Below are 20,770 nucleotides of genomic sequence, written 5' to 3' on the forward strand. Positions count from 1 at the left end.
TGTATGCTATGCGGAGAGGAATACGTGTTAGACACCTGTCTTGCACTACCATCAGCAATACCAATGGACGTTGATATTTTGCTAAGTCCAGTAACGGCTCACGCATCGTGTTGTCCCCAGCGGTTAAAAATCCTGATGACGGCATTCGTTGAGACTCCTGCGATACGACTAGGTGGTGGCAGTGAGGCAAGAAATGAAAGCAATATCACCCAGGTATGACCTTCTGTGAGCATTGCTGATCCTGAGATCGATGATAGCAAACATTCTCACAACTGCCAAGTTACAGCATTATCGAACTTGGTCGAACTGTCACCTGAATATGTAGACCAATTCTTTGCGAGCCTGTCTGAAATGATGTTCTCCCCTGAACAGAAACAATAACTTTTGGAAAACAATCCGACTCACAGCGTTCCCATGAAAAGCGTTTTGAACTATTTTTTTCTTTCCCTGCTCACCATGAAATTTTTTTTCTAAAATTTCCAAAATATTTACCTTTTATCTGGCACACATACTTTGATTAAAGTAGAACTATTCATAAAGAACAGAGCTTCAATTTTTAGTACATCTAGAGACAAAATATTACCTCAGCCTCTAGCACATTTTACAGCAATTGTATTTATATGTGATGAAATAGTCCCGCCCCTCTTTTCTGTATTAAGAGACATTTCATGTGTAATTCTTTGCAAAATCGTTCAACTGAATACATATGCAATAATTTCTGAATGATTACTATGCTTGATAACGTACAGTACCTATTCATCCTTCATGTATTTCATATACATCATTTCAAATGCAAAATGTATTTTGGGGTGGGTAGGAATTCACGTGCTTCTTATTGCTTTAGTTTTAGTAATTTGATGGACATAAATTCATGGAGTGGGTGATGTGTTTTATCTAGGACCCCGATCAATATTGTGACCTCATGCCCCTATACGGCTATAATCAATACATACCCCCATAATGGCATAACAATCAGAGCCATATTTCAGTAACTCGCCTCTGCAGTCCATGACAGTCCATGACCCAGCAGAAGCCCCTTCCTTAGATTCCTAGATAGCACACCGAGTTCTTTTGACATACCAAACCCCCAGCAACCTGGGAAAGCCCCGCTTGCTTTGTTTTGATTAGTAATAGAACTCCTGTGAGCACTGTAAGAACAACCAGTTCTTAGTAACATCTTTATTGACGTATTATGTCCAAAAACTTACGTCAAACTCGGCACCTTTCAGGTATGAATATACCAACGTTGCTTAAGCAAGCACACGGTGGGGGTGAATACTGGAGCAGAACAGCTGTCCCCTTGCAGAGAGCCCAGCAGATGCGAGAAGCCCACGGACGCTGCCCCTCCTCCTTGAAGCGCTGAGAAAGACGCTGTCTTTTCTCCTGCCGAGAAAAAATCCAGCTCCGGCGTTTCCAGCCTACCCTTGCGGGTGACTGGGATATCGGGTCCTAAGAAGGAGATACCAGACCTCCTGCATTCTATTCCAGAGGTACGGTGCTGACTAAACCCTTAGAGAGAATTCTTGAAACAAACTCTTGGCAAAACCAACTCAACTTAAAACTGCTACTTACTTTCTCCCTCCCATGTATTAGGCTTAGGTCAGGTACACCGGGGTAGGCGTAGCTAGGAGCACCATTTGAGGTCGTTAGCCAATGTATATATGAATGTATATATTTTATTCATTTTAACTATCTTATGGCTAAGAAACCATATCAATGCTTTTACAGTATTATTTCTTAATACTCCTTTTACTGTACGCACTTTTCATAATAACAAGTCTTGCAATTGTGGCAATTCATTTCTCTTGCATGAGAAGGAAGACTGCTCAATAAATAATATCTTTTATTGAAAACGCCCGTCTCTCCATTCTCTGCACTCTGGTGAAAGTAAATCTGCACAACTGACTGAGTGAAATAGCTGTCTATTGTTTCACACGACTCTAGAGATTGACTCTTATTCTGAGGAGCAAAGTTGTCATGTTTATGCGGTTGTCGGAAGCTGAATCCCTTCTTGTCTGAGCCAGGGAAGCTGATCACTTCCTGTTCATTCAAGAAAGTTTCCAGTGACCTCTGAGCTAGCTGGCGCAAACCTAAATTAAGTCTAACATAGTCAGTAGAGACCTAGAAGACCGCAGTCCTACGTCTACACTGCTGTTTATGTTATTCCAATGCGCAGGGCCTATAGGGAAAATAGGAACTACACTACAGTGCTGTTCCTAAGGGTTTTAGTGGTGATCAGGTATCTGGGAGAACCTCCAAATAAATGAAGTGCCCTCATACACCCCTTAAGGTTTCATACTTCATCACTTGGCATGCTCCTCGTCAGGCCAGTGCTGCAATGCCCGACAGGCACTCGCAGAGGGGCTCTTTGACGGAGTTCTTTTCATAAAGCTGTTTGGTGAGTGAGGATATGTGAACTGAGGTGTGTAGTGCAGTGAGTGAAGAATTTTAAAATAGGTTTAGGGAGACTATTATTAAATATGAATCCCTGAAAGAATGTCGAAGGACAAAATATCAACCTACAGAAATATCGACGCAAGAATATCAGTCAAGATTATTGACATCCTATCTACATTATGGTAAGTACAAAAATATCGAGAAAAAAATATTGATGTCAAAAATATCGTTGTTAAAAATATTGTTTTTTATTTAAGTAAAAAAGTAAAATAAAGTGGATAATACATATTAATAAAATAAACATAGTTACAAACATTTCAAAATGTTTAACAATTATAAGTAATATATATATATAATGTAAAAATAAATTAAACATATACATATAATTTATAATATATACACTTACTTATTCATATATTTTAAGAATTATTTTAATAACTTATAATTTTTTAAAAAATATCCTATCAATTATAAATACATCTATACACATAAAACAATAATATAAATACAAATTAAATACATATATATATAATTAATTAAAAAAATTACAATTATTTTAAATTCTTTGCAAATTAAATATATACTATATTAACTAAAATAATACAAAAAATATTAGATAGCGGAGGGAATACCATTACTATTCAAACTCCAGTCAGTGCAACAGTAGGGAAAATGTTGGATAGCGTAGGGGTAAAAATTACTATTCCCACTCCAGTGAGTGCAACTGTAGGTAAAGTGTTGGATAGCGTAGAGATTACAGTTACTATTCCGACTCCAGTGAGTGCAACATTAGGGGAAGTATTTGATAGCGTAGGGGTTAAAATTACTATTCCCTCTCCAGGAAGTGCAACAGTAGGGAAAGGGTTGGATAGCGTAGGGGTAAAAATTAATATTCCCACTCCAGTAAGTGCAAGAGTAGGGAAAGTGGTGGATAGCGTAGGGGTTAAAATTACTTTTCCCACTCCAGTGAGTGCAACAGTAGGGAAAGTGTTGGACAGGGTAGGGGTTAAAATTACTATTTTAACTCCAATGAGTGTAACAGTGTGGAAAATGTAGGATAGCATAGGGGTTAAATTAACATACTTATTTATTAAAAAAAATTGTAAAATAAATAACATTAATAATTAATTAACAATAAAAATATAACAAAGACCAAATAAATTAAATTAACATTTACCTAAATAGCATTCAATTACTTCCCACCCTATTCCCACATAAACACACAACCCGCTACACATAAAAAATAACACAATAAATTGAATTATCAATTAATAAAAATTCATTACCAATTAATAATACATTTACAATAAATTAATTGACAATAACAATAAATTAAAAATAATAATACATTCATTATAATTAATAGACTTATAAAGTTATCAATTAATAAAAAATGAATTACCGATTAGTATTCTTTCCAACCTGCCTCAGAATCAGGCCCTATATAGAAGGGGACAATGGCTATCTGTAGGTTTCTTAAAGGTTTTGGAATGCAGTTTGTCATCTGTCAATGTGATAATTAGGTCTAGGAATGGTAGTTCTTTTTCTCTGGAGTGGGCCGTAAATCTAAGGTAGGGTTTGAGTTGATTCACCCATTCAATAAAGTGAGGAACACTGTGCGTCCCTTCCGGAGGATTAAAATATCAATGTTATGGATTCACTGAAGGGGTTAGTGTGTTATAGGATGTGTTTAGGCTTGAAGTCTGACATGTAAAGACATGCCAGACTTGTGGCAAAACATTTGCCCATTGAAGTTCCCTGTGTTTGGTGAAAGAGACAGTCTTCAAATTGGAAGACATTTTCAGTTAGGGCTATGCCCCCACACATGCCTGTTGACGGATATTGGTGTACATTGCCTCAACATCAAGGGTAACAATGTATTTCATTTGGAGTCCCCCAGTGTTTTGAGTTGCAGTGAAATTCAGAACATCTCTTGTATATTGGATGAAGGTAAATGTTTCCTTTAGCAACAGTTTGAGAAAGTGATGACAAAATGTGGATAGTGGTTCCAAGAGTAACTTCTTCCAGAAACAATAGGCCTTCCCGGGGTTTGAAGGGTCCCTTTATGTATCTTTGAAAGTGTGTAAAATTAAGGTCCTTTCGGGTTATCGGTGACAAGGAAATCTGCCTCATGCTTAGAGATCCACCCCTGATTCAAGGCTGCCGGCACTATGCTCTTAATGTGTAAAGTGAGGCGGAGAGTGGGATCCTCCTGTATAGATGTGTTATGCCCTGTGTTTTGCACTTGGCAGAAGCATTTGATCCTATGGTCAGAGGATGCCAAAGACTAATGTTTTAGGCGATAGGAACTAAAGGCGCTCTGCAAATTAACATAGGTCAGTTGGACACAAGCATATTGGTTACGGTGCTCACAGTAAAGGGGTGACCCTACTAACCCCTTACTTTGTGGCGGAAAGAAAAAACACACACAATAGCTGCAGTCCTCTGCACACATACAGAATAAAACTACACAGTGTATGCGTAATCCAAACACATTTAGGACAATATTCAGCGTAGGTTTCTTGGTTCCTTTAATATGTCACAGCACAAAAAAAGCCAGCCGACACGTGTTCCGTCAGAGAAACAGTGGTCTCCGGTCAGGTTCAGAAAGAAGGTACTGGTCTAGTGTATTATATTAAAGGAACCAAGAAACCTACGTTGAATATTGTCCTAAATGTGTTTGGATTATGCATACACTGTGTAGTTTTTTTATGTACGTGTGCACAGGACTGTTGCTATGGTCAGAGGATGCCGTGATCACGGTTGCACCCCCTTTATCCGCTCCCTTGATAGCGATTGAGGTGTCATTCGGCCAAGTTCCTAAAGGCATCACTTTCCACTCTAGAAACGCTGTGGAAGGTCTTTTGGGCCTTCCTTTAGTACTGCTTTCTCAAAGGCGAGAATTTTAGTTGGCATCATACTGGCATTCAGTGTGAAGGTAGAAGCTTTTGAAGACCAGAATCAGTTTTAGGAGTGTTCGGGTTGTCTCCAAAAATGTTTGTAGTCGTGGGGGTGTGATAGTAGGCTACGTGTTGGATAGTGTAGAGGTAAAATTTTACTATTCTAACTACAGGGGGGTGTAATAGTAGGATAAGTGTTGAATAGTGTATTGTTTAAAATTACTATTCTAACTCCAGGGTGGTGTAATAGTAGGGTAAGTGTTGGATAGTGTAGGGGTTAAAATTACTATTCTAACTCCAGGGGGGTGTAATAGTAGGCTACGTGTTGGATAGTGTAGGGGTAAAAATTACTATTCTAACTCCAGGGGGTGTAATAGTTGGGTAAGTGTTGGATAGTGTAGGTTTTAAAATTACTATTCTACCTCCAGGAGGTGTAATAGTAGGGTAAGTGTTGGATAGTGTAGGGGTTTCATTAAAATAAATTAAATTAACATTAAATCAAATTAAATTAAAATATATTACATTAAATTAAAATATATTAAATTAAATGTAAATTAAATTAATACAAAATTTTGTAAGTAAATTAAATTAAATGTAAAATTAATTTTAATTAAATTAAATACTTACCCATACTTACGTTGTAATGGCATTTGTTGTAATAGCATATGCGTTGTAATGGCATGCGTTGTAATATTATGCGCTGTAATGGATCTTGCGTTGTAAAAGTTTTGTTGTAATGGTAGTGCGTTGTTATGCCCGCGTTGTGATGGCTGTTTCCCCCTGGGTGGAAAGTGTGACCCTAAAAAATGACTGATGTAAAAGTAAGACTCGTCATTAAATAGTTGTTGAAGAAATGCATAAGCTTGGGCACACTTCCTGAAATGTTCGTGACTTCATAAAAGAGGTTAAAAACTATTAGGTGAATCTTTAATTAAAAAAACACAAAAGAAGGTGAAGCGTTTGTGTAGACCTGCCGTCGCAGGAATCGAGATAGATTCTAGATTTCCCTGCCCAAGGAGAAACAGCAAATACTTCACTGTATCTGCCCTGAAACGAAAAAGTAAACAACGTGCACACTGCCCATGAGCATGAAACACGTGTTTAGTTGGTTAGTGTACTTACTGCAAGCAGCTTTCTATCATCGTTCGTGTGTTTTTTGTATTCCAGTGAAAAAACAGCCTTGAATTTGCGTGTAGCTTAATTACTGTTTAAAGCATTGCAATTTCAATGTCAATTATTTTTTTCAAAGGACTTTCATGTATATCATTTTTTATAAACGATAACAATTGACTAGCAAAATACCCCATATAAAAGGCATGGTGTTGTTAATCTTGGCATCAAATAGTGTAATGTTAGGTAAATGGATGGCTCGTTGTTTTAAACAAGCATTCAGGTTTCACAATTTCATAGGGTTGTAACGTTGTGGAAAGTATCAAGTATTAGTATTTTTTAGGGCTATGAGTATCATATAAAAAGAATGGTTTATGATGGATTATTCCAATTAATATGGGTGGCAATAGGGATGTCGCTGAAAGCTGGTGCTGGGTTGGCAGGATTTACTCACCGGTCATTTTTTGCTAATCATGTGTTTTACATTTGGGATGGTAGAAAGCAAAATGGATTGGAATTTTGATTGATACCTCCCTTAGCCAGGGTGCTCACTGGAGAGGCCATCCAAAAAATAAATTTACTATACAGTTCATCTTACTTCCAACTCTGTTTCAGACGATGAACGGTTAAGTTTAGTGGTTCTCCAACACGATCTACAATAGTAACTTCTCTGCCTCTGCTACTAGTTGAATAGTAAATCACAGTCCCAGTAAAACCTGGGCGCAGTGTTCATGTCCTCATAAAAGATGCAACCATTGTGTTCTGATAATGGGTTACCCTTTTTAAACACAACGTCAGCAACAAGCATTCTTTTCATGGCAAACCTATTTTAAAAATTAAAAATGTTATTAACATCATGTTTTAATTAAATATATTCATATTTTGCAATTCAATTCAACGAACTTTATTTGATTTTGTATCAAAAATCCTAAAAGTATACAGACCAACCAGGTTCACACAATATAATAAGACCTAGTACAAAAAGACAATCACTGAAGTGCATAAAATTAATCAGATCAAAAACTGAAAACATGATAATGATACATAAAATGTATAATAATGACTTTCCCAAATAAGACCAGTACATTTACAGCAAATAAAGCCTTCAGCTGTCAGCTTCATATTGATGAGAATACAGTACTCCAGCCAAATACCGTGACACAAATAAACAGATATTAATCGATGATGAAAGCTGCAAATATAAAATGCATGTCTAGACTATCTAAAGTGAATGAAAATTAAAAGAGGCGCAATGAATTAATGTTGAAGGTAATTGAATCTCGGGCAGATGAGTATGATGTGCATAGTAGTAGAAACAGAAAGGTTGTTGAGCACACATGCTGGGAGGTCCGAACTTTTATACCAGGTATCGTTCGTAAATATCAGCTGATAAAAAATACCCAGCCTAAAATGGGTCAGTAAAACATTGGTGGTAATCGGACATCCCCAATTGCAAATATGGTTTAATGCTGGGTACTGATTTGACCATCATGTATCGACAGTTTAGTTAAAGCAGAGGCCCCAACCTCCACTGCTAATCTGAGTGAGAAAGTCTCCTTCAACCACACCGGGGGCCTCATTTATGAAAAGTGACGCATCGCTGCGTGAAAACAGCGATGCGTCACTTTTCACTGCGCACTCCTTGCGACACCAATGATGCGTCATATTTAATGTATGACGCATCATGTCGCAAGGACTTACAGATACGTCAGTATTTCCGACGTATCTGTAAGCGCAAAAGTGACGCATTGCTGGAGTGTGTCACAAAAGTGACGCAACTCCAGCAACGCATCCTTTCACATGGGGAAAGCCCCATGTGAAAGGGCTTGCGTCAGTCTTACGCCTGCTGTGAGGCAGGCGCAAGATTTTGACGCAACAGCATCCTAAAAGTGACGCAGTGAAATCTCATAGATTTCACTGCGTCACTATTACGAGGCTTTTTGCGGGGGAACGCCCCCTCTGCATACATTATACCTGACGCAGGTATAATGTGGCGCAGGGGTTTAAAAAGTGACGCATCTACCTAGATGCGTCACTTTTTAAATATGGCGCAACAAGGCGCATATTTTACGCCGCTGGTGCGTCACAAAAAGTGACGCACCGGCGGCACAAAACTGACGCAAGGCCTCATAAATAAGGGCCCAGATCTTTTTTGAAAATATGGTTAGATCCTGGAAGAGATACGGCCTACCAAAGTCCCTAAAATTGTTTTTTATGAAGCTCAGCCATGGGATGTGCAACATAATATTCAAACCAATGCAGTCCCTGATGATGTGTCTCTTTAACAGTAACTCCTCCTTCACCCATACTGAGAGCCATAGTAAAAGTGGACGTATCTGTATAAAATCCGAAAGATAGGCCATGCCCAACTTCTCATGAATGATCACTGAGGGAGTGCTTTGTGCGACACTTAGGAGACCTCTCATTAAAGTATTTTACACAACCTGGAGTGGCGCAAATTGGTGTATCCCCAAATTTCAAAACTAAAACTGGCAGTCGGGATACATATAGCTTTATATCTTTATCTATCTGATAGCTTTATTTCGATAAAAACATATCTTAAAAGCTGTAGAACAAGAATAAAAAAGCTATACAGTTAAAATCAGAGTACATTCTAATAAATATTAAATGTATCCAAATCATTTGACTGGGAAAATACATCAACGGTCAAGTAATAGGTATTAAAAACAACATTTCGATCGTAAAAAAGGTACGACGTGCAAAAAACAGGAGACACATATCAGGAGAATTATTTAAGGGTTAACGTTCAGGGTTCTTGATCTAATGCTCCATACCCATCTCAGGAATGTGGCCAGACCACAAACATAGAGATCCCGTGCGTCAGTTCTTAAGATGCTCAGTGCATCAGAGTGACTGCGAGTGCCCAGCTCTCTACAGAGTGGTCTGAGCCAACACTCCCTTGGCACTTTGTAGGCTGGGCAAGCGAACATGACATGCGCCGTTGACTCGATGGTAGCCTCACAGTTCGGGGAAAAAGCTGATGTTTGATGGGGAGGCTTTAATTTGGCAGTCAGCTCTCATGTGAGGAGTGAACCTACCCTGAACTCGAAATGCAGGGCTCTGTCATATGGCTTTTGTATGACATCTAAATATGGTTCATAGCGGGTAAGGTGATTATGGTGCGTTAACTACTCTGTCAGCCTACCTGCTTTGGGATTAAGGAGACCCTTATTACTGACCGAAGACCAGTACATCTTCTTAAGTTCTGCCTTTGGTGGAGCAGTTCTATTTAACCATACCTCTTTAAGGTCAAGATCATACAGAAGTGATTTTAGGTCCTTTAGCCATTTAATCTTATGCCACCCATCCATGCTCATTACTTCGCTTAGCCCCTCAGCATATCTAGACAGTTCTGGTGTCCGCCACAAGCAGGCCCACAGCAGGAGGGGGCGAAGTCTTGATAGATCTTTGATTGAGTGGCACCCTCGATCTTGCAGTAGAGGCTTGGTGGGGGTCCTCTGGGGAAGCATCATTAGCTCTTTTAAGAACTTATTTTCTGATCTCACAATTTGGTCTGAGTTACTGGAACCCCAGAGTTCGGCACCATAAAGGGCCGAACTCACTCCTCTAGCCTTATAAATAGCAATAGCGGGGGCGATAGGTCTACTTGTTGAGGAGCGATGCTCTTTGAGTATTGCCCCCACGACCCTTTTATGGTTCAGAAGCATTTTCTGCATGTGAGAACTCCAGAGCATAGAATCAGAGATGCGAATACCCAGACAATCAGATGTAGTGACCCTCTCTAGTGGGACAGAATTTAGTACAGGTGGGGTCCTAAGATTTGTCTGGCGGTTTAATACTAGGTTCGTGGTTTTCTCAGAGTTAATAACCAGCCCTCTGTTAATACAAAATGACTGGAAGCTGCCTAAGAGACTATGTAAGCCCCTCTGGGTCTTTGAGAAGAGGAGGGTGTCGTCAGCGAACAGGAGAGTTGGAATTTTTTCGTCCGCCAGGGTTGGAGCGTCAGATGGTATACGCTGTAAATGCTCAACCACCCCATTCACATACAAGGAGAATAGGGTGGGAGCTAATACACAGCCCTGGCGGACACCCCTGTTCACTGGTATTCTAGGAGTTTTCTGCCCTTGAGAACCCCATCTCACTTGGGCATAGTTGCCTTCATGGAGGCAAACTAGCATGTTTAAGATGTACCTAGGGACCCCCTGCTCAGCTAACACCTGCCATAGGCGCTCCCTTGGGACTAGGTCAAAGGCAGTCTTTAGGTCGATAAATGCGAGGTAAAGACTGCCTTTGCCTATCTGAACCACCTTCCAGTGGAGGAGGAGTAGCCTAAACACCTGTTCGATTGTCCCAGTTCCAGCCCTAAAAGCTTAATAATCAGAGAGGACACTGTTTTCGTCTGCCCATGCCAAGATCCTCTTCAACACCACCCTCCTGATGACCTTTTGAACTGAATCAATCAAACTTATTGGTCGATAATTACCGGGATCATCGCTGGCCCCCTTTTTAAAGATGGGAACGACCACAGCTCCCTTCCAAGAATCAGGAATAGGGGAGCCGTTGTCGATAGCATTAATTAGAATGGTACTAAATGTTGCCCATTTTGCAGTATCTGCACGGAGAAGATCCCCAAGAGGCCATCTGGGCACGCTGCCTTTGCTGGAACAATACGCCGAATGGCGGATGACACTTCCAATTCGGAGAAGGGATGTCTATTAGGTTCCCCAGAGCCTATTCTAAAATCAATGGCTAAGCCTTCACACAGGGCTTCCCCTGCGTTAGAATAGAGCTTAAGGAAGTGGTCATACCAGGTTTGGCTTAAGATATTATTAGTAATTGATTCACAATCGGGTCGCGTCTTAGTTCTAATCAGATTCCAGAAATGGCTAGCATCCTTCTCCAAACTGGCCATTTTCAGGGCTTGCCAATGCTGCTCTTCCCACTCTTTCTTGGCCTTGAATACTACCATCTTGTACTCCCTTCTTGCTGACCGGATGACATTGGGTTTCCTATGTCTGTGGGTCCAGGATTGGGCAGCCATAGAGGTTTTAAGGTTAGGCATAGCGGGTTGTGGTCGCTGTTGACAGTCGATGTTATTGCCATGTCTATTAGATGCCTCCACAATTTATAGTTTAATAGAATAGAGTCGATTCGCGAGGAACAACCCACCCTATTGTAGGTGTGTGCCCCTAGCGGATCTGACAGCGACCTGCCATTGGTTGCCCTTAGCCCATATTCTAAAGTTAGAGAGTTCAGCTGAACAGCCAATTGGGTCCACCTTTTTATCGGAGAGATGCTCAGCAGAGGGGATTCCCCGCTTCACGTCGTCCTCTTTAATGTCTAGCACATCCTCGGCAGCGAGAGGTTCGAAAGTACAATTGAAGTCTCCCGCTACCAGGGTGTACGAGTCATTGGGGCAGTTGAAAAGTTTAGCCTCCAAGGAAGCAAATATAGGTGATTGCGCTCCATCCTTTGTTCCTCGGACGTAGATGTTAAAAATTTTCAGCGCTCTGCCTCCTTCGTTATCCCTGATAGTTAGTCCTAAGAGATCAGGAGAATCACATTGGAACTGTTTCAATGAACAATCCAAAGAAATGCTGATCCATATTAACAGGCCACCAGAAGGGCGTCCCTTCCCTGATCATGATGGTACTGCTGGGACACAGTAAGACACAAAGCCTACTTTGTGATGGGGTATCATGCTCCATGTCTCTTGAAAGATACAAATAGTGTAGCCTTCAACAAAGTTGTTCCAGTCTGGGAGAGATAATTTCTAAGAGAGGCCAGCTATATTCCAGCACAGAATCTTTACATTTAGGTTATCCACTTTAGGGTTCCCTGACTGATTGAGTGATTTGATCTGGGTGTGGTTAGATTCTAGGGAATGATTAGTCAGAAAAGGGCTTGCGGCTATGTGCATGGGATCAGAAGTCATTCGAGGTGGATCTGGGAGTTCTGTTTGGGTTAGCCTTGCCTGGTTACATACACCCTGTAAGGCAGTGGAAGCCGTAAGGGAAATAGGGGTCGTGTCTGTAGCATCTAGTTCTAAATCATATATGTGCCCTGTTAATATTTGGGAAGTTGTTAACAGTCAATCATTATCACTTAAAAGCGACCCTCGGGATAGCTCAGAAGCCCCATCCCTCATTGCCATGCTAGTAGCCAATGGGAACACCTGAATTGGATACCTGAGGTGCCAGGGGATCAAGTCCTACACTCTAGAGCAAGTAAACCCTCAGCCAAGTGAGGGGAGGTCAGCATGAGTTCGATAGTATCTAATCGTTGGGCTAGAGAAGAATGCCTTGTTGTCCTAATAATGTCCTCTCTTATTGTGGATCGGCACCCTCTGACGTGTCGAATCCAATGTGTGACTTTATTAACCAGTGATTCCCCATATTCATGGACCATAGACTTGGGGACATTTACCATAAAAACTGTCTGGTTTGTGGGCAAAGAAAAGGAAAGGCGTCCGATAAGGCGTGAGCCGGGCACTGCTACTTTACATGCAGGGGCCTGAGATGCAGAAGGGTTTTGGTAAGTATGATTAATACAATTGGACCCAGATTGAACACTAGATTGCTTCCTACACTGTGCCGATGCGATGGACTTGCTAGATGGTACTGGTTTATAAGTTGGAATAGTATGTATGACATGGTTTTTTACAATGCCTGTTCTACCTACTAGGTTGGAACTTCTTGGCAATGGATTAGTGGGTTGGGAGACTGCTATTGATTTATGTGGCATGTGATGCGACATTAACTCTTTCACAGATGCTCTTAAGTCTGAGACCTGAAATTTTAGGCCCCTCACCTCTATTGTCAAGGAGTTTATGGTTGATAATAGAATCGAGGTCCTAACACTTGGGTCCTCTCCACCCTCCACTTGTAGCTCAACCGGGAGTTCCATTGGACCCTGAGTGGATAGGTCGACAGGGGAGGCTGATTCATCGGCCAAAGCGGAAAACGATTGGAACAGACTATAACAGTGGGTTCCAAATAACTCGACCTATACTGTGTCGGTGGCTGAGATGGTATTTGTGAGGGCGAGGGAATTTCTAAGTCAGGGCTAGATTGGGGCAAATCCTTGCTGTCATTAGAGGTGCTCAAACAAGGCGATTTACGAAACATCTGAGGTATACGGATGTGAGTTGACTGGGAACATTTGCCAGATTTGTCAGTCCGGGTTTTGGTGGTATCTAGATTTATAACAGAATCTCCAGCTAGTACACTCCCACACTCATTTACAAGCACCTCTATACGGACCATAATGTAAGTTTTGTGAATCTTCTTATTACTTTTCTTGACTTTCTTTGCTCTCCTCCGACCTTGTGTTAAATTCAATCCTGAACCACCCCCAGCCCCCTTCATGGCTTTTCTTTTACCCATAGGAATAGACCTTGGAAGTCAGTTTGTCAATTCCGCAATTGTTTGTAGGCTTTATAGCCTTAAGATAGAAACAGTACCTTCAGTGGCAGTCACAGGTCGGTGCTACTCAGTCCGTCAAATGGCCATTATCGGATGTAAGAGGGGTGGCCCTGGCCTGGCTCTTCCTGGCTATGATGGGCTTAGACGGGCCCGTAGTTTGCCCTGAGTTGTTTTAATGCTGCTGCCGGTGAGGGAGGGGCTGGGGCGTTTGCTTCCTGTCCCAATGGTCTCTGGGGCTTGTGGTTTGCCCCGCTCGTGCTCCCGGTAAGTGCACTGCGTCTCCCGCAAAGCAGGAGGCGCGAGGTCTTTTAATGCTGCTGCCGGTGAGGGAGGGGCTGGGGCGTTTGCTTCCTGCCCCGCTGGTCTCTGGGGCTTGTGGTTTGCCTTGCTCGTGCTCCCGGTAAGTGCGCTTTGTATATGTCAAGAAGAATCTTTATCAGCTTTTTCCCCAACAACCATGAAAAATCCTGTAGGCTAAAGATAGCCCTCTTAAAGTTGACAGTGTTTCTCTTCATGAAAGAATGCAACTAAGGGCTGAATCTAATAAAATGCCTGTTATGGCTGTCTTTTTGCTAGCTCTTTGGAGAAGGAGAATGATGGAGAGTGACTCCAGCCTATCACCCCCATAGCATAGGGATTAGGCCGATAGACAGGGACCCTGTCTTACATATATAAAGGCATTTTCGTATTATTTCCCTTAGAGTAAGGCTTATGAATTTAAGTTAGGGGTTAGATATATAAGTATTAGTCATGATTCACTCATTTGCTAACATGCCGATCTGTTTTTCATGGAGCTATGTATATTATGGACTCCGTAGGCCTTAAACGAGACAGACTCCATTTTGCTTTCTGCCCGGTAGCTCGAGAAGGCTTTCTAGGTGAAGAGTAATATTTTAGTTTCAAGCTGTTGTTCGCTTGGAGAGAACCGGTTCAGGCTGACCCTTATCGAAGGAATGTATTTTTCTCCACTCCGAAGACACAACTTCAGGCCGGCCGGCTGGGAAAGTGTCCTTGGTACGGGGAGGTACAAGAATTTGGTGGGCGGCAGGTTACTGGCCGTGAATTTCCATGAAGGAACGGGCTTTGATATTAGCGAAGGTGTTAGTCTTTTAGTCAGTTAGTCCGTAGGCGGCATCTAGCCGTTAGCATCTCTGCCATTATTCATTTTCATGGTGGATGAGTCGCCATCTTTGAAGTCGGAGAAAGATTTAAGACCGAAACTCTCTGAGATAGACTGAACGAGAAGTAGCGCGGAGCGCACTGGTACAGAGAGAGAGAGAGACGGTAGCTAATAAACAGCACGGTTCCGAGGTCCTGAGGGAGAGCAGACGAGGTTGAGCCTAGCGGTGCAGACGTGTACTTGTGACGGCTGAGGGTGACTGCAAGGCGAGCCAGGACCCAGAGACGAGACAGGAGCCTAGATGACTGCCGAGTCCAGACTTCCCACTAACCAGGTGATACCCGCCCAATTTATGTAGGAAGTGCCCTCTAATCTTTACCTTTTTCTTGCAAATGTTATGCTGCATAGTAATGTGATTTATGTTTATTGTTAATAAATACCCTAATTCATATAGAATTATTGTGTGCCTGGTGCTCATGTTCAATCTTGATAAACCCGACTTCTAGTTAGGAGCCGTTTGGGTGAACGGATGAGAAATCCCGATCAGGTAAATGGTGACTGAATAAGGAGGGAGTGGGTGGATCTTTGATGCCAAGAGCAGGGAGTACACTACATAATCTGAAACCATATTCAAAGTTATTACTGTAGTTTTATTCCAGGTAGACCACTGAGACAATACCCCCGAATAATGGTTCATAGGAATGTGGTCGTCGTTGATATGCGGCGTTAGTGATAACACTGGGTGGGAGACCAGTGGGAATACCCACCAGATTGTGGCTTGGATAAGTGAGAACGCCAGGGAGGATACTGGCGCTTAGTTTCGCCAGATTGCGAACAGTTTGGAAAAGGGAGCATTGGGTTCTGCAGGCCCGTGTGTAGACACACCGGATTGTGTGTCAGATCTGCCCTAGGGTAGAACGGTCTGGGTCGGGGTGACCGCGAGGCCAACTGATGTGAATAAGATATTGTAGAAAATCCGTACATACATATATTGTCATTCCCCGTCCTTAGGTGCGATCTGTATATTTATCTGTATATCTACTCATTGTGAATACGATCTGAGGAGGGAAGGTGAGTACGTTTTGGCTGGGTCACAGGGGCCCCTGGGGGCTGATCCCATCTAAACAGAAAATCCAGCCATTACATCTGGCGTCACGAACTGTTTACGAAGCCTGTGTGCATTGTGTTGTTTTAATCTTGTTGGTTTGCGCTCGGCTTGTACGTATAAAATTTTGTTTATAATTGTGTATATAATTTTTTGCGTGTCATTATGTTTGCGAAAAAATCATCGTCGGTTTTCAAATTACCGATCCAGATTCCCGGCTGGGAGTCTACACCTTACGAGGCTTTGGCCCGTGAGTGGGCCGATTCTACTGGTTTGAGTGAAAATTGGTCTTCATGCTTGGAGCAGGCGGAGCCTGCCGATGTGGTGTCATGCCTACAGAAAGCGCCAGTAGTGAAGGGTGATGAGCTTCCTATTTTAGGACGCAGAGGGTGGATTGTTCTTAATGCATACAGAATATTGCATGAGAGGTTTGTTCAACTACAGAAACAGTTTAAAGATTCGGAAGGACAGTGTGTTGAGTTGCAAAATGCGCATACTTTGTTACGTTGTCAAAATAAATTGCTTGCCGACAAACTTGAAACATATCAGACCATTGCCGAAAGAGCTGCGGTCCGTATTGCACGATATAAATATAAACATCGTCGTGGACGTGTGTCTTCACGCAAAGTGCGTATGGTTGTAGCGAAAGCTGGACTGGATTGGAACCCCGACGAGTGGGACGGTAATATCTGGGATTCTCATACTTCTGACTCCTCGGCAGAGGAGGGTGACAAGCGCGAGTCTTCTCGCTCCGGACGTGATTGTAAATCTGCTTCATGCATTGATTTGACTACCGATTGTGACCGTGCTCGTTCTTCCCGTGTGGATGACGTAGCTTGCCCTGATTGTTCTGTTAAATCTAAGATGCGGGCTTCCTCGGAAGCTCTTCCCGCAGTCTCTGCTCACCCGATTTTTCGACGAAAATTACAACAAGCCCCTGGTAATCCGGGTGGTATAGCTCTCGATTGTATGGAAGATTTTACTCAGCAGGAGATTAGTGACATCCTGCAACGATTTAAACAACGGCCTGGTGAGGCCTTGCTTACCTGGATGGTGCGTCTTTATGATCTTGGCGCTGCCGGTATTATGCTTGATGCTGTTGATTGCTTACGATTTTGCTCTTTAAGTTCTGATTCTACGATTCAGGACCATTTTCGGAATTATAATGGTGGTGTTCAAATTTCTTTGCTCCAGCTTGCGTCTGAGGGCTGTAATCATAAATATCCAACTGAATCTGATTGGCCTACTGATGAAAAACCGTGGTATACTCTGCGCGATGCGTCGCAACGTTTGAAGGAGGAAGTCATGAAAACGTGTATCTTCCTTAGTACTGCTGACAGGTTATTGGATGGTCTTTTAACATCTTCTGTGCGTAACCGCATTATACGTACTTCCCCTGTTGCTTATAGGCAGGTCATAATGACACTATTGATTAATCAAACTGGCAATCCTTTGTCTGCTGTGCTCGAGTCTGTTCGTCAGCTTGGTGAGCTGGGTGAATGGTTTAAACCTGAAAGACAATCCCGACCTGAGGGTCGTACTGGTGGGGACTATAAGTTCTCTAGACGTGACATGTTTCTTGCTCTCATTGCTGATGGTGTCAAAAGGGAAGACATTGATGGCGAGCCTAATAATCGCTTATGGGACATGTTTCGTAAGCGTGGTTTGGATCGTAAGGAGGGTGCCCGCCGTGTGCGAAAGAATGAGTGTGACCGTGGTTCGGATGACAGTGGTGATGAGAGGCGACGTGTGAATTTTGATCGCCGTGATGATCGGCGCTATGAACGTGATGGATCCCCCCGTCGGAATGATGGGAGGGGGAGAGAGGATGAGCGTGAAAGGGGTAGAGATGATCGTGTTTCTGACAGACGACGAGATGCAAGGAGTTACTCCCCTGACATGAGAAAGAGAGAGGATCGTAATAGACTCTCTGACCGTAACTCACAACTTTTTGAATCTGACACTAATCCGTTTCGTACTGGAGACGGATATGAACAAGAAATCCTAATACCAAAGAAAACTGAGAACATTTACCCTGATCTGTCTTGGTTGACGGAACGTAGGAAAAATGACTAGGAAATAGGTCAAGCTCCGGTACGCAAGTGGGCCCACAGAGATTACAGACCCTATGTAGATATTGAGATTTTTTGGAAACATCGTAATATCCAAAGGGCCCGAGCGTTGGTTGATACTGGGGCGGAGGCCACTTTAATTCATGGTAAGTCGAGAAAATTTCATGGACAGTCTTTTACAATTACCGGTCTGGGTGGTAAAGGGACACCCGCGGTTCAAACTGCACTCGAAATTAAAATTGGTAGAATTCCTCGTAGAGAATACTCTGTGTTGGTTGTGCCACTTTTGGAATACATTATTGGAATTGACATTTTGAAAGGTATGACTTTGCATTTGGATGATGGATGTTATCAATTTGGTACACGACAGTACATTTCGACCAGACCCGTACGGGTTGGCCGTTTACGCATGCCACCTATTAAGATCCCTTTAGCGACGAAAGTGATTTCTCAGAAACAATATCGCATTCCAGGTGGTCATGAAGAAATTACAGCTACGATTCAGGATTTGGTTGACGCGGGAGTCATTACTCCGGTCACATCTGCTTGGAATAATCCTGTTTGGCCCGTGCGCAAAAGTGACAACTCTTGGCGCATGACTGTTGATTATCGAGAATTGAACAAACACACACCTAAATTGACTGTTGCAGTACCTGACATTGTTACACTGATTCAGAGAATTCAAAAGCATCCAGGTACGTGGTATGCTTCTATTGATATTGCTAATGCATTCTTTTCAATTCCGATTGCCCCCGAATGCCAGGAACAATTCAGTTTTACATGGAATGGACGTCAAATGACGTTCCGGAGTCTTCCTCAAGGCTATGTACATAGTCCTACGATCTGTCACCGGCTGGTGGCGGAACATTTATCTGAAGTACCCACGAATCCACAAGTTCAGATTTGTCATTATATTGACGACATTTTGATTCAAGGTGAAACGCAAGACCAGGTACAATCCCATTTAGATCAAATCATTGATTATTTACGAGCAAAAGGTTGGGAAATTAATCCTGACAAATTACAAACTCCATCCCAAGCTGTAAAATTTCTAGGAATTAATTGGCATGAGGGTCACAGAGAGGTGATTCCACAGGTTAAACGAAAAATACTTGATTTTGCTGTTCCCAGAAACAGGAAAGAGGCGCAATGCTTTATTGGATTGTTTGGATTTTGGCGTCAGCATATTCCCCATTTGAGTCAGATCTTGGCTCCATTGTATCGAGTCACTCGTAAAAAGAATGCGTTTGAATGGGGTGAACCTCAACAGACTGCTTTTAATTTGGCTAAAGAAGCTATTCAGTATGCTTTGGATTTGTGGCCTGTGAGTGACGGTGATGTGGATTTGAATGTGTCCGTGGAAGGCCTGTATGCCAATTGGAGTTTGTGGCAAAAGCAGGGCAGACAAAAAGTGCCATTAGGTTTTTGGACCAAAAAGTTACCAGAGGCTGGTGAGCGTTACTCACCTTTTGAAAAACAGTTGCTTGCTTGTTACTGGGCTCTGGTGGATACCGAGCAATTGACTGTAGGCCATGCTGTGATTTTGAGGCCTGAAATTCCTATTATGCAGTGGGTTTTGAGTTCACCGAAGTCCCATCGAATTGGACATGCTCAGGAGGCTAGTGTGATTAAATGGAAATGGTACATTCAGGACAGGGCACGTGTGGGTCCGAAAGGTGTGGCGGTTCTACATGAGCGAGTGGCGCAGGCGCCCTCCAATGAGGCTGAAAGTGAGTGTTCGGTTCCCGTAGTGCAGGAGTCTCCCGTGAAGTGGGGTAAATCATTTGATGATCTGTCCGCGGAGGATAGAAAACATGTGTGGTTTACGGATGGTTCTGCGAAGTTCATTGGTGACAAAAGACATTGGAAATCTGTTTCTTATAACCCAATTACAAAGAAATTGTTATGCACAACTGGAGACGGTAAGAGTAGTCAATATGCTGAACTCTATGCAGTTTATCAAGTTTTGAAACAGGAGTTACCAGGTACATGTCACATTTTCACTGATTCGTGGTCCACTGCAAATGGACTAGCGGTGTGGCTGCCAACATGGCATTCTCATAATTGGGAATTGCATTCTAAAGAGTTATGGGGTAAAGAGTTGTGGCAAGAAATTTGGGAATTGCTTCCGCAGAGTACTGTAACAATCTTTCACGTGGATGCTCATACTCCAATCGACTCCCTTGACAAATGTTTTCATAATATTGCAGATGAACAGTCTAAAATTTCTGAGGCAGTGGTTGACATGCAGGATTCTGATTTGGCGGGATTGGCGAAGTGGGCCCATCAGAAAGCAGGACATTTTGGAGAGAAAGCCACTAACAGGTGGGCTGCCGATAGAGGAATTCATATTCCCTTTTCTTTAATTAAAGATGTCATTCTACATTGCCCCATTTGCCAGCATTCTAGAAAGAAAGAGGTGCCTCAAATTGTTCGGGGCCACTTACATCGAGGTAAATTGCCCGCCCAAATTTGGCAGATTGATTATATTGGTCCGCTCCCTATGAGCAGAAACTGTCAATATATTTGTACAGTGGTTGATACTTATAGTGGCCTTTTGGTCGCTTTCCCTTGCAAGAATGCTACCCAAGTGAATACAATTAAAACCCTGGAGCTCATTATTTTGTATTATGGTGTCCCATTCCAGATTCAATCAGACA

This window comes from Lissotriton vulgaris, chromosome 6 (genome assembly GCF_964263255.1).
Source record: "Lissotriton vulgaris chromosome 6, aLisVul1.2, whole genome shotgun sequence".
NCBI lineage: Eukaryota > Metazoa > Chordata > Amphibia > Caudata > Salamandridae > Lissotriton > Lissotriton vulgaris.